The sequence below is a fragment of the Ostrea edulis genome, chromosome 2, assembly GCF_947568905.1.
Source record: "Ostrea edulis chromosome 2, xbOstEdul1.1, whole genome shotgun sequence".
In the NCBI taxonomy this organism is placed as follows: Eukaryota; Metazoa; Mollusca; class Bivalvia; order Ostreida; family Ostreidae; genus Ostrea; species Ostrea edulis.
Window position 1 is genome coordinate 107,665,270 of NC_079165.1, and position 17,648 is coordinate 107,682,917.

At 32.6% G+C, this 17,648-nt stretch overlaps 1 long non-coding RNA gene across 5 annotated transcripts in view; it reads left to right on the forward strand.

Annotated features, from left to right (window-relative positions):
• Window positions 1-17,648, forward strand: part of LOC125678390 (uncharacterized) — a 46,332-nt gene that overhangs the window by 14,280 nt on the left and 14,404 nt on the right. For 4 of the 5 annotated variants that reach the window (XR_008800403.1, XR_008800400.1, XR_008800401.1 and 1 more), the window contains exons 7-8: window positions 16,573-16,704; window positions 17,040-17,269. This is a non-coding gene — a long non-coding RNA (uncharacterized LOC125678390). Of the gene's footprint in view, window positions 1-9,243; window positions 9,430-16,572; window positions 16,705-17,039; window positions 17,270-17,648 lie in introns of all 5 variants that reach the window. The other variant, XR_008800402.1, reaches the window with a different exon arrangement.

Consider the following 17,648-nt stretch of genomic DNA (forward strand, 5'->3'; position numbering starts at 1 on the left):
GGTAGCTAACAATAAAAAAGTACACGTATATCTAGATTAGCTAGCTAACAATAAAAAAGTACATGTATCTGTAGATTAGCTAGCTAACAATAAAAAAGTACTCTATCTCTGGATTAGCTAGCTAACAATAAAAAAGTACTCTATCTCTGGATTAGCTAGCTAACAATAAAAAAGTACATGTAACTCTGGATTAGGTAGTTAACAATAAAAAAGTACATGTATCTCTAGATTAGGTAGCTAACAATAAAAAAGTACATGTATCTCTAGATTAGCTAGCTAACAATAAAAAAGTACATGTATCTCTAGATTAGCTAGCTAACAATATAAAGGTACTCTATCTCTGGATTAGCTAGCTAACAATAAAAAAGTATGCGTATCTCTAGATTAGCTTGCTAACAATGTACGACAACCGAGACGATTAGTATAATGAAAAAAATATCTTATTACTCGCGAGAAGAAATCACCTTATTACAAGATAATAGATTGATAAAGAATTTTTACATCAAATATTATCAATAAACTGACAATTTTTTTTTTTTTGGTACTATACATACTTCTATAATGGTGTTATTATGTTGTTGTTTTTTCCTCATGTAAGCGCGCAGAGAAGTTTTGTGAAATATATCAATGAAGATGAAAGGAAATTAGACCTAACTGTATTGATAACATTTTACTATTTACCAATAGAAGCTGGGGAAAAGATCTTTAAACATTTTTGATATAAGATGACCCATTACGTGATAATTGAATTTATGCAATTTGTCGAAAAACGGTCATATCTGAAAATAGTAAATATATGTTCTAATTCGCGCGTGCATGCATGCCTATTGATTTGCGGTTATAGATTGCCAGTATACTACTTAATTGAAGATGCCACTTTTTTTTTTCTTTTCAAGTCATTCCCAAATCTACATGAGAGTTGAGTGCTGTAATGAAATTATGTATTCTTCATTTCATGATAAAAACAATAATGCAAGTTTTATTTTTCTAAACACATCAATAAATTGCCACAACAAGCATTTCTTGAGTAGATGGATTTTACATGTTGTTATCTCTAAAACAATCGGAAGGTACTGACTCAGTCAACATAAAAGGAAACGCTGTAGTTCGGCATTTCATCCACAAGTTTGTGTAGGAAGAAAAGACGAGTTAGGCAGCAACTACACAATTTCAGTCTTGTACGTATCTGATCATGTACTTGAAAAAGTGGTTATAATTAAGTATTTCCTGTTTTAGTAGAACTACATGGGTTCGGTATAGGATGATTAAACTGAAAAAATAATCTTGTTGATCGTTTACACATACACACATTGATACATCAAATTATCGTGTATATTTACCAAACTTTTTTGTGCTAAATCAAAATTATAAGTGTTTGAGATTCTAAAATAATTGTATAGAAACATATGTACATGTGCATGTATATAAAAAAAACCGCTCCATTGTATTAGGAATTATACTTTGTCTAATAAAGTACTAAAGTATAGCAGTAGTGTTTTTGTTAATTGTAATTGAATATTTTTTTTTTTAAAAAAAGCGTTTAAAATTTCGACAAGGCTGTAATAATCGAATTTCCATATGATTTATCATATACATGTATAATAGTCTTATCCCATGATCCTTTACACAACGTAGTACAAAGCATCATGGGACAAAACCACCTATTCGATCCCTAGGATTTACTTTTGTGGAAAAATTTTTTTACAGACTCGAGTTTGGCAAATAAGACCGGGGAATACATTTTGTTACAATTTGTAGACAATAGATGAGGAAGTTGAAATTCTATTCATGACACATAAACACTTAAAACTGTGTTTACTTCCTCATTTGATAATCATTACATAATATTTGAGACACTAAGATTTGTTTCTAGTTTAGTGTAAATTTTAGAAAGTCTTAGTATATACATAAACTTTAAGTACATTGAGATGGAAAGATGAAGATAACGAACAGTGACCAATCTATATCTCGATGGTCAATAAAATATCTAAGTATGAAAAAGATGTGGAGGACTCTGTGGTGTCTTTTATCTCATGTTCACATATGAATGAAAATGATAATTGCTAATAGATAAGACGTCGTCGATATTTATAAATGTCGAGTTGAAGGCCACAGCATCTATTTCACCTAAGCTTTAATGATGTTTGATATGTTTAAGTAAGAATTCCTCTAAATGAATTAAAACTCTTTCAACCTTCAAATCAATTACTAGTAATGTGCGCATTAATGAAATAAGATTGCAGTCTAATATTCAGAATTGGTATAAACTGTCAATAATATACATGCTTTCCCTAATATCCACGATTAATGTATACATATCTATATATCAGCAGTTTTATTAAACTGTTGACATCAACAATTTGTCATTCGAACAAGTTTTTATCTATTTTTTTTATTGTTCCGTTTTACGAAAATATGTGCTTTTCTGATGTTGACTTGTACCTCTGTTTTTGTTTGTCTTAAAATTGTGGCAACGTGTGTAATTTCGTTGACTTAAGCTATATTGAGTAGAAATTAATACAGTTTTTCCTCTTTCAACCATTAATATTGATAAGACACATGAGGGTGGAGTTACCTTAAAAATTATTTAAAATGAAAATGTATACTAAATTTATGTTCATATATGTAAATGGAATCAATTTGACTGCATGGAATTTAATTTTTCAAAATCTCAGATTCATCTTATTTTTTTTTCGAGAAATAACCCATCAATCTCAAATATCATGCTAAGAATGTATTTGGTGTGATTTTGTTTTTGTTCGTCTTTGTTTTGTACACTTAAATACTATAACATCTAAATAATAAAACATTTAAGTGGATGAGAGACGAATGGCAAATAGGAGCAATTTTTTCTAAATTGTAATTAAGACGGGCTCGATCTTTTAAAAAAGACCATGCAGGAAGAAAATTAGGTTAGGCAAAATCGTTTTTGGAGTTCGGCAAAATAATCATCTCGCCGGTATAAAAACACACCCGCTTATGTGTTGTTTGCTTAGAGATAAGCTATTTATGGCGTTGATTTTTTTTTCTTTACACAAGGAAGTAAATAGTTACAAAATTAGTTTACAGAGCCCGATGTATAAGAAAATTGTTTGCCTTGGTTACAGTGGTGAAATCCTAGTGGCCCTTGACCGTTCTTGTAAAATAGCTTTAGTCCACTTTCGGTATTATTACTTTTTTGACATTGTAAAAAAAAAAAGCAAAACAAAACCCACACACAGACAGTTGTGGATGCACGAAATTTGGAAGGGGATTGCGATCCAAGATGATCCTTTTCACGTTCAGGAAAGGGAATTGTAGACTCTCAAAATGTAAAAAAAAACACCAAACAACCCACCATATTTAGTTGAAATAGGAGGTTGTTGAAACTGTTAAAACTCCTTTAGATCCGCCCCATAACCAATAAGTTTGATGTCAAACATATTTCATTGTGATACAATCAAAAAGACATTCAACACTTCCCAAAATGTAGACTATGGATCGCCAAATGAACATAAATTCAAAAATTGATGAATCTTTAATACTTTGAAGATATCATCAATTCATTTGATGCGCGCAACATTTCAATTAAAGATCTCTTCAAATAATTAAATATATCTGCAATTCTGAATTAATTGATTGAATTGTTGCTCTCTTCAAATGAATTGATGATAACAACAATTGAGTTGATGCGCGCTACAATTCAATTTAAGAGAGCAATAATCCAATCAATGCGCGCATCCATTAAATTAATACGCACAGTAATTGAATTATTGCTCTCTTCAATTGAATTAATTACAGTTTTTCTAAAAAAAAAAATATTCCCTCTCAATCTAATAATTATTTATCCGCATGTTATGACTATTCTTTTAGCTATTTTTCATGTTTATTACTAGTCAATTTGAAAATGAAAATTGAAAAATGTTGGATCAGATCTTAAATATGCCCCTTAAAATAGCGACAGCTTTTTGACCGAATGGGAGCAAGAAAGCTTTTTATTCAAGGTTATTTTTCAATCATAACTCTGTGGGCCAGAGTTTCAAGTATTACATGTACATAGACCAGTGCTTAACTTAAATATAACATTGGGATATATCGGAAGATATATTCCAAATTCCTCTCACAAACAACAAGGGCTACGGCGCGTATATCTATATTCAAATATCCACATTTGGTTCGAAATATCAGTTTAGAATTAGATAGAAATATAAATAGAAACAATCTTTGGAAATTTTTTTTCTCAAGGACCAATTTACAAAAATTAGAATCATCTAGAGATTGCTTTCATTCAGTAAGAAATATATTCACGTTGAGAGAACAGGGACGCGATGTATTATTTAAGGATGAAAAATGAATATAAAAAAAACCCAGTGATTAATGCAAAAGTAAAGATAACGAACAGTGATCAATCTTAAAAATACCACAAAGCATACAAAATTGAAAGTAGAGCACACACGGGTCCCTGGATACACTAAAGGTGGGATCAGGTCCTTAGGAGGAGTAAGCATTCCCTGTTGATTGTTAACACCCGCAGTGAACCATATTTCTTGATCAGGTAAACGGAGTAATCCGTAGACAAAATCAGTACAACGTGTATAAAACACGACAGACAGTATTCGACTCGATGACAGGTTGCATTTGCAAATTAGGTCATTAAAACGACTATATACTTTGCTTAATCTGCCTTTATATGTGACTGTTGAAACCCATGTACATCAATTTTAATATTTCGCAGTTGTTTGCCTCAGTTTAAAAATTGATAACGCGCAGACCATACCCTTGCGTAGCGAATCAGAGATACATAAACACCATATGCAGGTGATATTGAAAAATGTAAGAAATACTGATCGGGTTTTTGTTTTGTGTTGCGGGATAACCTCCAAGGTCGAGACATGTTGTTTTGAAACATGATAGCCGAGACCTTTATGTTTCAAACAACATTTCGAGATCAAAGGGGTTATCCTGCAACATACAGAAAAAAGAACTTTATTTTTATTCTACTACGGCTCAGAAATATACCACTGATTGTTAGCATATATAGCTACGGATTAGGTCACTGTGATGTCATGATAGTTTCCGAAACGACATACTTTGTTATTTACTGACAAATAAGTTGAGATGGTAGGGATATTCTAAATCTATTTTGAGAAAAAAATTTCTAGTCTTATGTTTGATGTTAACGGATTTTATCGATTGCTTTGAATACAGTGCATGAAAAACTTGTCAGTGCATCGCCATGTTTACATGTGTATCGCTCTCGGAATGCAGACAATTGTTTTATACTGAATGACAAATGTTCTTCAGTCGTTTATGAATTTGTTTTACAACATATATTGATTGATTTTTATGATTATAAAATTTAATTATCAGTCATCTACTTTATTGTTGCATTAGCAAATCTTGAAGTGCAAGCAAGATGTATATCAATTTTCTCATAATCAGTTAATACATATGAAGGTATATAGTAGAATAATGACCGCGGCATCCCTTTGGGGTATATTGAATCGACAATTGAATGAAAGTGAATATTGTTGATAAACAAAACGTTGATGTATCTAACTATCGAACTGAAGTCCAATTCAAGAAAATTTTCTTCTTGTGTAGAAGCTTTTGAGTAAACAAACAAAAATCTCTGTAAATAAAGTTGAACATAAGTAAGATATAGCAATGCAATCAGAGAATGGTGCAAAAATTTGAGAATTCTTCAGGATACATGTAATTATCGATTTGATTAAGTGATTTACTCTTTATTCAAACGTCCATACTTTCAGGATCACAATAAGCCCAGAGATAACCTATGAATCTGGAATTTCAGCCCCAGAAATTATGAAGTGTGATTTTGTTTCTAAACTTTCATTTGGAATATGCATAATTACTAAAACATATCGGCAATTTTATAGTGGCAGGACGAGAAATGGGTGATGAATAGGAACACATCTTACAAATCTGCAATTAAGACGGGTTCGGTCTTCAAAATGTCTCATATCCAGGCAGGAAGAAAATTGGGTTAGGCAAAATCGCATTTGGAGTTAGGCAAAAGAATCATCTCGCCGGTATAAAAACACACTTTGTTTTTAAATACGATATTCGTGACATTGTTTTTTCCTTGACACAAAGAAGTACAGAAATAGCCACATCTTGAAGTTCACAAAAGCTTGTTTTACACCGATATATAATTAGATAGTTTGACTTGGTAACAAAAGTGGTTCTTCAAATTTTTGTAGAATAATTGTTGTCTACTTTCAGTTTTGTTTCTGACAGCGAAAAAAAAAACCAGTGGTGGATCTACAAAGTTTGCTAAGTGCGTTAATATCTAAAATGATATCTTTTTGGTCCAAAAAAAAAACACCAGGGTTGGGCATCCCCATGTCAAAATCAAAAATAAATCGATAAACAGTTTGAAATAATGGGGAGTGGTTGTTTCAATCCCGTAAAACTTAACGAGATCTGCCACCACACTTACGTGTTTGGTTTGAACACACATTATTGATATTATTGAGTCAAAGGCCGTTCTTGGCACATTGATTTTGACTATGGATTACTCCGTTTACATGATCAAAACAATCGGCTTACGGCGGGTGAGACTGGCCGACAGAGAATGCTTACTCTTTATAGGCACCTGATCCCACCTCTGGTATGTCAAGGGGTTCGTGTTTTCCCAACGCTTTATTTTGAAGTCTACCACGGTTATTGCAAAGAGCAAAGGAATTCCGCGGTCATTATTTTACGATATACTTTCATACATATTAACTGATTATGATAAAATTGATACCCATCTCGCTTGCACTTTAAGGTTTGCTAATGCAACAAAAAAATCGATGATTGATAATTCAATTTTTTAATCATAAAAATCAAATCAATATATGTTAAAAAAATAAATTTATAAATGACTGAAGAAGATTTATTATTCAGAATAAACGAATCGTCTGCATTCCGAGAGCGTTACACGTGTAAACATGGCGTCTAAACATGGCGCTGCACATACAAGTTTGTCTTGAATTGTATCTAAAGCAATTGATATAATCTTTTGATATCAAAGTAAAGACTTGAAATATTTTTTTCAAATTAGATTTAGAATACGTCCACCATTTCACATTTTGCATTAGCAAAAACAATGAAGGTCGTTTCGAAAACTGCCATGACGTCATTATGACCCAATTCGTAGCTATATAGGAAAAAATCGGGTATATTTTGGGCCGTAGTAGAATAGAAATAAGGTTCTTGTTTTCGTGTATGTTGCAGGATACATACAACTGCCTCGGTTTTTATATTTCAAAACAACATTTCTCGACCTCGGAGGTTATTCTTCAACATACACGAAAACGCGATCATTATTTCGTAATTCTTTGTGGGAGTTCTGAGATTGATCACTGTTTGTTATCTTCACCTTTCATACAATTAAAAGGATACAACAATTGTTCTAAAAATTAGATCACCCTCTGACTTAACCTTCTTATGAAGCAGAATTTATTGAAAAACTTCATTATTGTGACCTTCGACATTTAGATATATCAACGATGATTTATTTTCACTAACAAAATTCATTTTCATTTATATGTCGATTCGATATATTTCAGTGATCTCCGAATAAAAGACACCACCGATCATCCATATCTGCATGGTATTTAGATATTGTATTGAAAATAGATATTAACAGGAAACTAACAACTCAAAAGCCAAACGGGATGATTTCAGCTTCTCCATCATCAACTTCCCATATTGATGTAGCAATATTCAATTATCATCTGCATATGGTGTTTATATCTCTCAACTGATTCGGTACGCTAAAGCTTGTTCTGTGTATGACCAGGCTACTGATGAATACGTTGATGTTACAGGGGCTTAAACTGTTTCGTTTAAAGTCAGCATCTTGCAAATTCTATGGTCGTTATAATGATCTGGTTTGCCAAAACAACCTGCTTTAGGTAAATTACTCTCTGATGTGTTTCATAGCATTCATCATTCTCACTATGGATTACTACGTTTACCAGATCAAGACATAGGGCACATGGCGAGTGTGACCAGTTAACAATAAATGTTTGCACATCCTAAGCACCTGATCCCACCTCTGGAGTTTCCAGGTGTTCGTGTTTGCCCTACTTTCAATTTTGGTATTTTGTAGGATTTATGAGCTGATACTTGTTCGTAATCTTTCACATGTTGCAGAACTGTGCGTTAGTCTACTTTTCCTACCCTTCGTACCAGGATTATTAACTTTTTAAGTTTTACCATTATCTGACAAAACTGCAAATAATTTTAATCAGCGTTTTCTGTGATTCTATCTATAATAGTTTATTCTCTCTCTCTCTCTCTCTCTCTCGTGACATTTAAATTAGATTCATATACGAGTATACGAAAAATATTCATTGTCAAAAAATCATATCTAGCTATGGTTTTATATGGACGGTAGAATGATGTACATTTTACACAAAGTTTGATTTTTTAACAATCTGTTTAATAAGTGTGTGAATCAAAGAATCTCATTCAGTTGTTGTCATTGATTCATAGTTTGTGTGTGTTTGGAATGTCCTACATTATGCTATGAGTTATGAGTTTGTTATCTTCACATTTTTATTGGCTCATTGTCCTCATTCTTACCTAAAAATAAAAAGTCATTTAGATAAAAGAAGGAAGCAATAGTTAGTTCGGCAGTTTATTCTCGTTTGTTAGGCATTTGGTACCAAATACACGTACAGGGATATGCATATATAAATATATCTATATAAACCAGTTTTATTATTCAGATAAATCTTCCTGGTCTGAAGTCGGTCAGTTCCATTATGTCTATATATAATGATCTTCAGGGCCCAAAATAGATTTCTTTCAATATATCTATATTCAAGGTACTAAGTTATGCATAAGTTTAACCTTTTAAAATGATATCGAGATAAAAGTTAATGTTTCGTTTTAAATCAGGGTACAGAAAAATCTTATGCAATTCAGATTTTACAATGAGATGTGAATAAACTTGATTTAATTATTGATTATATTTTGGCGTTTAATAACCAGAATGGCGCTGCGAAAAAAGGAATGGTTGTAAAATCCGGAATGGCGCATAACAAGATAGGGAGGGCACCAATATTTCATGTTCATGTATTGTTTGCAATGAAAAGGAAATAGAATAGTTGAAGCAGTTGTGATATGATATTGACATAAATTAAGGATCTCAGCTTGAATTTCCTCTGATAACAACATTTTGCATTTCGTATTATATAATTATACATGTTTATTGTTGAAAAAAGGATGAAAATAAAATATTCACAGGACTAGTAAAGGAAAAGTGACAAGAACGAAGAGTGATCAATTTCATCACTCCCATAAAGAATGCAAAATTACGAGGAAGGCAAATGCAAACCCCTGGACACACCAGAGTTGGCATCAGGTGCCTAGGAGGAGTAAGCATCCCCTGTCAACCGGTCACACCCACCATAAGCCCTACATCTTGATCAGGTAAACGGAGTATTCCGTGGTGAAAATCTGTTTGTAAAGAACAGCATAACAATTGGTATGAAACACGTCAGATTGCATTCGACATTACGACAGGTTGTATTTGCAAATAAGATCATTATAACAACCATATAATCTATGAAATGCTGACTTCAAACGAGACTATTTAGACCCTTGTAGCATTGACTTATTTGTAGTTAGCTTGTCTCGATTTGAAAATTGAATCACACACAGAACTACAGACTCTTGCGGGTCGAATCAATTGAGAGAAATAGCCATATACAGGTGATAATGAAATATTTCTACATGAATATAGAGGATTGACGATGGAGAAGCTGAAATCGTCCCGTTTATGTTAAAGATGAGTTGTCAATTTGTCACTAACATTTACGTTCAATAACATAGTCAAATGTGAGGCAAATTTACGATTAGAAGCTAATCTTTTTGATCTTGAAACGTTTTGGAAGAGTTATTCACCCTTGATGAAAATTAAAAGAAATCTATTGTTCTAAATTTATCTGCGGTAAATAATCATTTTTGTTGTTATATAAGAAAGTTTCTGTAATTTTTGACGAGGTTATTTGTATGAAAATGCAATTTCTTTTAGAAATGTTTTAATAGGACACGCTCTTTTCATAAGCTTCAATGTAAAATCGAGGGTGAAATAAATCAAACTGTAGGTAAACTTTAGTAAATTCATATGTCGGATTATCTTTGTTTGATAGACTCTTCAAAATGACACTATGATTACAAAAGTCACCCCATCCATTTATCAGATATGAACCATGAGCGTAATACGCTGAATAGCTTAGGTTCGTTCATTGTTAAATCAAAGATTAAATTGGTCACTTTGTTTGATAAATGTGTGATTTAACATAGGAAATGTCCCATGTTCTTCATTGCTCATCTCCCTACAGTAGACAATGAGTGTTCACTATATATATTCACTCAGGCGATCTTTCTTTGACTTTATTAGTGGTATTAGGGGCATTATATTCTATTTTGAGTTGCATAGTTGTTTGGACTATTCACTGGTGTGTCCAGGGGTCCGTGTTTGCCCAACTATCTATTTTGTATTGCTTGTAGGAGTTATGAGATTGATCAGTGTTCTTTATCTTCACCTTTCATGAAGGTAGTCAATTCTAACCATCTTTCTTTATGTCCTGTATCGCTATATTCAATATTTAAAAAAAAAATTGATAGCCATCTTCTACAAGACCAGTTACATTAAAGACTGTACTACTTAGATGATATGATAGTGGAATGTGTCCAAACAACTACACACCCCACAATACAATAGGGCACTAATACTACTAATAAAGTAAAAGAAAGATCGCCTCAGCTAACAAGTCTAGCCTTCATTTTAATATTCCTTCCTACTGATTTACAGCAAGATAAAAATGTATTTGTTCCAGTCAGTGGCGGATCTAGACCTTACTGTGGGGTTACACAATAAACAGACTTCTATATAAGCATTAACAAACAAGTATTAATGTGTATCCCTCCCTACCGATTTACAGCAAGATAAAATGGTAACAATCTAGTTACAGAATCAACAGACTTCTATATAAACATTTTCAATACAAAAGTTCACATTTATTGTTTGCAATTCGGTTTTCATTCTTTTCTTGAATAAGATGGATCCGATTATCTGTCCTTGATGCACATTTTTTGTTTGTTTAGACGTCCTTTACAATGGCTCTCCTTGTCCTCATTCTTACCTAAAAATAAAGAAGCATTGAAACCAAAACAGGAAGCAGTAGTTAGTTCGGCAGTTTATTCTCTCATGTTAGGCATTTGGTTCCAGATTCACGTAGAGGGATCTGCATGTATATATTTATATAAACCAGTTTAAACACGTGTGCAGGTAAATAAGTCTTCCTGGTGAAAATTCGGCCAGTTCCAGTATTTCTATGTACATAGGTATACATGTTAAATCTAAACTATTGAAATATCGTTCGAATGAAAGCTGCATTATTATTTTTAACGGAACTAAAAACTAAGAGTGGGATTCACATCAAACAATACACAAATGAATGAACTTTGATTTACTTATCAATCGATTTTTAAAACTATGTTTTCAGATGTAATAACCACCCCCGTTTATTATATAGAACAAAATGACATAAAACTTTCATTTGAATAATTATCAAACGTCCAGGCATATACGGTCATTTGGAGAAGTTTGTGGTAATTTAATTGGATTCAAAATAATTAAGTCAAAATGATTTGAATTTAGTTTTCTTTGCTGACAAACATTTTCTAATAATTTCTTTGTCCGAGAATCAAATTAACTTGTATTTTTTTCTAAAAGAAAAGATAAATAGCAAACTGGTCAAATCCAATACCTCCAACAAATCAAAGTACTGAAAGTAATTAGAAGCTACTAACATATCACAACACAATTTTCAATAATTTGCTGCAATTGCCAAGTTATGAAAAGTATATTGGAACGCTTTTCGAAGCAAGTAGAGATGCATGTTATACTTATAATTGAAGATGATGATTTCCTTATAAGATGAGATTTAAAAGAATAGAAAAAGGAATAGACGAAGGTAAAGAAGAGTAGTCAATCTCATAATTCCTATAAAGAATACAAACTTAAGGGTAGGGCAAACACGGACCCCTGGACACACCAGAGGTGGGATGAGGTACCTAGGAGGAGTAAGCATATCCTGTGGACCGATGACACCCGCCGTGAGCTCTATATCTTGATCAGGTAAACAGAGAAATCCGCAGACAAATCAGTGTATAAAGAACAGTCTAATAATCGGTATGAAACACGTCAGACAGTATTTGACCCTATCCCAGATTGTATTGACAAATTAGATCGTTATAACGACCATATAATTTGTGAAATGCTGCCTTTAAACGACAATGTTGAAAACCCTGTAACATCAACTTGTTCGTCAGTTGCTTGCCTTGATTTAAAAACATATCATACTCCTACTTAAAAAATCATTCTAGAGACATGAACACCATATGCATGTGAAAATGGAATATTGCTATATATAAACATGGGAATTTGACGACGGAGAAGCTGAAGTTGTCATGTTTGTCATGAATCTAAGTTGTCAATTTGTCCATAACAAATATCCAAATATGAAGCAGACATACGATTAGACGCCGATATTTTGGACTTGAAACATTTTGGAAGAGTTAGCCACCATTGATAAAAAGTTTTAAAAATCTAACGTTCTAAGATTATCTGCGGTAAATGATTAATTTTATTTCGTTGTAAAGAGAAAGTGTATGTAATTTTTACCAAGGGATTTGTTTGAAAATACAATTTCTTTTTAGAAGTATTGTAATACTATCAAAGACTTCAATGTAAAATTTAAGGTGAAATAAATCAAACAGTAAGGGAAATTTCATAAATTCCTTGTCGGATTATCTTTATTTTATAAACTCTTTAAATTGATACCATAATTAGAAAAACCATACCATCCATTTGTTAGATATGAAATATCAAATATTAAATTGGTCACTTTGTTTGATAAATGTGTGATTTAACAGAGAAAATGTCCCATATTCTTCATTTATTAATTTCCCTGCAGTAGACAATGAGTATTCACTATATGAAGATAGTCGATTCTAACCATCTTGATTAATGTCCTGTGTCACTATACTCAACACAAAACGAAATAATGACAGCCATCTACTACTAGATCACAGTTACATTTAATGCTGTAGATAATATGACAGTGGAATGTGTCAATACACCTATACACCTCACAATACGGCGGGGATTTAATAATGCCACTAATACCATTGATAAAGTCAAAAGAAGATCGCCTTAACAAACAAGTCTTTATGTGTATCTTCAGCCTTCATTTTGGTATCCCTCCCTACTGATTTACAGCAAGATAAAAATGTATTTGTTCCAGTCAGTGGCAGATCTAGACCTTACTGTGGGGTTACACAATAAACAGACTTCTATATAAACATTTTCAATACAAAAGTTCAAATTTATTGTTTGTAGTTCGGTTTTCATTCTTTTCTTGAATAAGATGGATCCGATTGTCTGTTGTTGATGCATATTTTTTGTTTCCTTAGACGCCCTTTACAATGGCTCCTTGTCCTCATTTTAACCTAAAAATAAAGAAGCATTGAAATCAAAACAGGAAGCAGTAGTTAGTTCGGCAGTTTATTCTCTCATGTTAGGCATTTGGTTCCAGATTCACGTAGAGGGATATGCATGCATATATTTATATAAACCAGTTTAAACACGTGTGCAGGTAAATAAGTCTTCCTGGTGAGAATTCGGTCAGTCCCAGCATTTCTTTGTACATAGGTATACATTATGGATATTAAACAGTTCAACGCTAAAATGTTCTCAACACGAGTTAAGTCTAAACTATTGAAATATCGTTCGAATGAAAGCTGCAATATTGTTTTTAATGAAAATACAAAATATGTATGTGACGAAAAGTTAAATTCAGATCAAAGCATACACAAACGAATAAACTTTGATTTTCTTATCAATCGATTTTTAAAACAATAAGATTTTTTCAGATTTGCAAAATTCTTTTTAAAAAATAACTAGCAAAATTATCAGAATTATTCGGTAACCATAACTGAGGGATCCTTAATTGTTTTCCCTTCATCTAACATGAATCATTCAACATTTCTTTAAGAAAAAAAAGACAATTATGAATTCTTACTATGTGCGATCGCATGACCTTAATTTAAATTGTATTTATTTCAAAGAAAACTTGAATTGTTGAGATGCTTGCACTTTTATGATTTCCTCTCTCGTTATCATAAGTTGATAAATCATGACCTCGGCCTTAGATCTTAAAAATAGTAAAATCATATTAAACTCAAATCAAACAGAATTTGAAACATCATCTGGAAACAACTTCTCACTATGTCTGAGGAGGTGAAATTGACCTTTGAACCTAAACATAGAGTCATCCTTAAGTCATGGATATTCGACATGTTGTTATTAACTACATATAATAAAGCTCGAATTGAATTTATTTCCCATGGGAAAATTATTTCATGCAGTCTGTAAACTGGATGATTTTAAACCTTTTAATCTTAAATTCATTTAAAAGTCCTCCTTAAATAAGGTAGAAAATATCACTGATACTAATTAGTTTCATTACTAATTAAGCTCAAACAATAACTTATTTTTGAAACACCTTTCTTTTTAAGAATGTTAACGAGTTGGTTATATCAACGTGGAAAACTAATTTCTTAAAAAGAAAAAAAATATATTTCAAGAGTAAGATACCGTTTGAGGTTTATCAATGAAAATATACTTTATTTAGACCTATTGACCGTATTACTTATATATAACCATTCTTGTGAGAACAGGAAGTAATATGTAATTCGTACATATGCAGTTCGGCATTTTCTTCTCCGATTCTTGAACACCGGCCAAAACGTTCGGCATTATATACCAAAAACTCGTGCTGATATCTGTATCACACACATTATTTTCTTCCTGGTCAGAAACTAGTTCATTCAAGTACATGTACATTCTTACATGTTTAAAGCGACACGCAGGTTCAACGTGCTGGCTGTTTTATGCATTGTAAAATTACGTAAAGATTGTGTTAAAATACAGGTCGCTATAATAGAATACTCGTATAAAAACTATTATTAGATTTTGGAATATGAAAATAATTCATAAATGATGGAAAACAAATATAGATAAACTTTATTGCCGCTTTATGACGCATCGAGCCTGTAACGTACACGATTTATGGACTACATTGATATTTGCATCGACATGCGGGGCTCCAATACTGAGACAACAGTTATAGAACCCAGTGAATGAAAACCTCTCAAACTTTGCTCACACTTGTATATTCAAAAACAAATCACAGCAAATATATTCTCTTTAAAACGTCATTTGTACACATGGACATGCTCTTGTATGTATTTTTGGTATATGAACATAAAATTCTGCTAACAAATAAGATACCTATTTTGATGAATATGAACAGTGGTGTAGATGATTCACAGTCAATGAAATTTAAGAGCAATTTTTATTCTAAGAGGTCGGTCTGTAGTAAATAGTTTTTTTCATCATAATATCAATATATATCTGTTGTTAAAACATCTACTATAGAGCTGGTATGACGTGATCAAAATGACCAATTCACGACGGGATCGGCATTCAAAGCATGTTGTCAGTGAGATAATAGGTGGTTAGGCAAGAAGTTTCAATTTATCGGGACAGTTAGGCATAAAATACCCCGTACTACGAATTTTTTTTTACTTCCTAGTAGCTTATCTCAAACTTTTCTGAACTAAAAATACATGTATATCTTTTAACAAGGAAGCTATGATGTCTTTCTTACGTGTGAAAGAAAATAACGACAAAAACATTCCTTCTGAATCAAAATGTTATTGTTATTGTACAGGAAATATTAAGAATACATAAACAAAAAAGAATCCTTCCCCTTAATGATATGTAGGTATAAAACTACATGAACTGACCTAGAAATTGGACCCATTTGTCCTGTAATTATACTTGTCATTTGAAGGTTAAGATTTGAATTTTTGTCATTTAAGTTTCTTTGGCTAAATTATACCTTGTCGGAAAATATCAGCAAATGACAAAAATAGTAGTTGGGTGTCTTTCTTCTCCCATAGTTGAAAAACCAGATTAAAGTACATGTTCGTGTAGGTACCTTAACTCCCCGCCTCTTTTGTACAGTGTTAATTAGAAAAGATTCATAATGCTCAGATGCTCATTTGAAGAGGTCGGGCTCTTTTTCTTACCAAAAGTTCGACTCCCCCCCCCCCGGAGGAATATCCTGGATCCGCGCATGATATGCTTTAGACAAAAGGAATAGATTTTCCTCCGTTTGATCTCGATATTATCTAGATGACCTTGGAAATAGTTTGGGACACCTGCAAAAGAATGAGAAGCCTCAGCAAGTAGTGGTTAGGATATGTCATCATGTCATTTGCAGCACATGAGCATTATTGTTTTTTTTATACTATACATTTAATATTTCTGCACAAAGATTGCATTTACACAAAAATTCAATTGAAAGGAAAAAATCAAGTTTACATACAAATATTGCACACCTACAAAATTGGTTACGATTTGAAAGAAAGTAATTGTAATATATCATGTAATAGTAAGTGTTGTTTTATCTAAGATAGTAATTGATTCCTATACAGGATCATCACATCTGACATGGTGTTGACGACTGCAACCCAGAGCATGAATCGCTCACCTGGCTCGTATAAATTCAAGCAAGCAAGGGGCATGATAATCATCTTGAAATTCGGATAATTCCAAAACGTAACAAGGTTTGTACCAAGTACGGTGTGGAAGTTGACCCAGAAGACAATTGAAATGTAATTGTTTATAAATCCACCGACAGACAGAAGTAATGCAATAGTTCACACTGACCTTCGATAAGGTGAGCCAATAATAAATACACTAATATAAGATAATACTGGTGCAAACTCCCTTTACTCAATACATCATCCTCGAGGCAAAAGACCAATATGCAGTGGTAGGACGTCGGACGGAAAGGGTATCAAAGATTACGTATAGAGGCCAAAAATCCTCTTTATTAGTTTGTATTAAGATATATGTGCTGATAGTTTACGTTTGTACCGTGTTTATTTTCGTATTTTAGCTCGCACGGACAGAAAGCCTGAGGGTGCTCTTCTGACGTCCATCATTCCGAGTCTTCTCTGAACGCAATGAAGGAACATTGGTCGAAGGCTTACAAACCAGTGAATTCAGGGTCCCCTCAAACCATGCAACGACACGACCAAGCTGTTCTAGTCCATGTAAATGTTACATAATCCGAGAATGGACCCATAAATATTAAGAGAAACAAACAACTTTATAGTATTTCTTAAAGTAAGTCAAACTTTGTCAAAATCCTGTTACATATAACCATGTGTGTGAAGCCAAAAAAAAAAGAAGAAAAAAAAAATAATGAAATTTGTATTTTACATATCGACACATAAATGTGCCTTAAACTCTTCGGAATAATGAAATTTGCCTTTTAAGCAAATCGGAAAATCTTACTCTTTATGGAAAGTGATGGTCATTAGGAAAGGATGTAGTGAAGTGGTGCAGTTAATATCTTCATGTATTTTCAAAAATGGAACTCATTTTTTCAATATCCTTGTTATTTTTTCAACGCCTTAAAGTCATTCCACCTTTACCTTGGCTACATTACCATGTTTCAAGGTCACTGACATACCGGAGGGTCATATATATCAGCATTCATCTA